Source organism: Brassica oleracea, chromosome C4 (genome assembly GCF_000695525.1).
Source record: "Brassica oleracea var. oleracea cultivar TO1000 chromosome C4, BOL, whole genome shotgun sequence".
In the NCBI taxonomy this organism is placed as follows: Eukaryota; Viridiplantae; Streptophyta; class Magnoliopsida; order Brassicales; family Brassicaceae; genus Brassica; species Brassica oleracea.
In genome coordinates, this window is record NC_027751.1 from 28343661 (window position 1) to 28346284 (window position 2624).

At 27.4% G+C, this 2624-nt stretch overlaps 1 pseudogene; it reads left to right on the plus strand.

The window, feature by feature from the left end:
• Positions 1-850: 850 nt before the first annotated feature.
• On the plus strand, positions 851-1674 carry LOC106341689 (annotated as a pseudogene).
• Positions 1675-2624: the final 950 nt, after the last annotated feature.

The window sequence follows — 2624 nt, forward strand, 5'->3', positions numbered from 1 at the left end:
TGTGAAGTAAAAATTTAATTTGTGAAAACCAACAAGGATTTCTACTATATATAGATCATTTTGGAATCACTTTTATTGTAATATTAATTCACATTATTTTAGATTGAAAAATGTGAGAATCTTTGAATCACTTTTTCATTGCATTATCAAATCATGCCATAGTAGATTGAAAATGTGAGAATCATTGAATCACCTTTGCATTGCATTATCAAATCATGCCATAGTAAATTGAAAAATGTGAGAATCTTTGAATCACCTTTTCGTTGCATTATCAAATCATGACATAAAATATAAAAATATATAAAAATATTTGAATCACTTTTTCATTGCATTATCAAATCATGTCATAACATATTAAAAAAATGTGAGAATCTTTGAATAAACTTTTCATTGTATTATCAAATCATGTCATAATAAGTTTAAAATGAGAGGATTTTAATTCACTTTTTCATTGCATTATCAAATCATGTCATAGTAGATAAAAAAATGTGAAAATATTTAAATTCATCTTTTCATTGAATTATCAAATCATATCATAATAAATTAAAAATGTGAAAATCTTTGAATAAACTTTTCATTGTATTATCAAATCATGTCGTAATAAGTTAAAAATGTGAGAATCTTTGAATAACTTTTTCATTTTATTATCAAATCATGTCATTATAAATTCAAAAAATCTGAGAATCTTTATTGTGTATAAATAACATGTTGTGTTCTACATTTTTATTCACAACACTGAATCATTATATTTTCTATTGCATCCACATCTTATTTTAACTTTGTTTACAAAATGCCGTTACGTTCTGCTGGATATACTCATGAAGAAGATAGACTTTTATGTCAAGTATATATGAAAATATCCCAAGATCCAATCAAATGTGTTTATCAGTCGTTCGACCAATTCTGGTCTCGTGTGGCAGCTGCTTACGAGAACGGAAAAGATGCAAGTTGGAGTAAACGTACAAAGAAGTCTATCCATTGTCGAATTCAAACTACTGAGAAAGAAACACAGAAATTGCATGCATGCATCAAGCAATGTGAAAACATACGTCCAAGTGGTGCTTCAAATGATGACATTGTAAGTATTTTTTTTAGTTAGTGTAATATATATTTTACTTACTTTGCAATAATGTTTTATGTTTTAAAATGATATGCAGTTTAAAGAAGCCAAGTTAATGTTATTGGATGATCCAAAATACAAAGGAGGTTGGAAGTTCGATCCATGTATGGAGCATTATAAAGAATTTCGAAAAGTTTAAAGTTGGTGACACATCCACGAGAAACGTATCAAACTCATGTGGTTTCGGGGATACAAATCTAGAATTGGAAAATGTTACATCTGATTCTGCTACACAAGAATCTCCAGATTTGTCTACGTTTTCTATGAATTTAGATGATGAAGAAGATATAATGGGTGGATCTTCGTCTAAAAAACCAATTGGAGTGAAAAAAGCCAAACTCAAAAGAAAAATTGATGAACAAACATCACTTGTTATTAACACCGTGGAAGAAGGGAAAACAAAATTATTGGAGAAATTAGAGAAAACAAATCCACAAAGACAGCAACATTTGGAAATTCAAAACAAGAATTATGCTTTGAAAAAGTTTAAAGAAGAGAACAAAATTTTATTTCGTGATTTGAACTCCATACAAGATCCTAACGTTCGTGCATAGATCAACAGCCTTCTCAAGCAGCCACTTCATTTGGACAATATTTTAACAATCTTAGTTGATCTGGAAATGATTTACCAGATTATTAAGTGTTAGGGTGGTGTATTCAATCTAAAATTTGAGGTGATTTAATTTTTAATGAGGTTTTAGATGATTTTAAAGAATTGCAGAGAATAAAATGATTTTTATTAAATCACTCTAGAATATCACCTAAAACTATGGGATTTGGGTTTTAATTTTTTTAACTAAGAAACTCCACCCAAACACTCTAAAATCACTTGAAAACTTTAAAATTCCACAACTTAAAATATTTTCAATAACAGTAGATTTCAGAGTACTTTATAAAATGCAAAGTTCAATAACACTGAATTTTAAATGAGTTTTTAAAATTCATGTTTTTTGAATAACAGTGGATTTGTCATTTTAACACAAATCACCTAAAACTCTCAGTTGAATACACCCCCATTAGTTTATGATGTGCTAAGTTTTTTTTTATATTTAGATTGATGTTTATAAGTCTTTCAGTTTTTATATTATTTATGTAATTGTGTTTCATCTAAATATTAGTAAAAAAACATGTTTCTAGTATATTTATTATTTTAAATTGATTGAATAAAAAAATAATAAAAACTTTAAAAGTATGTTGGTAATATTAGCTCTTATAGTTTGTTTAAGTAAATTAAGAACAAATTAAAGTTGAGGGACCAATCTGTAATTAAAAAAATGTGTCTTCAAAAAATGATGAAGTGAATAGTATTTCTTCAAATTTGAAAAAATACAGTTCAATTCTTCAAAAAATGAAGAAATGAAAAAAAAAATAAAGCACCATTAGAGCAAAAAATGAAGCAAAAAGTGAAAAATGAAGCACCATTAGAGATGCTCTAACAATAAATGAGAATTTTCTCCATTCTCCTGCTGCCACGTCAGCAATCACCTAGGGGTATTTATTGACA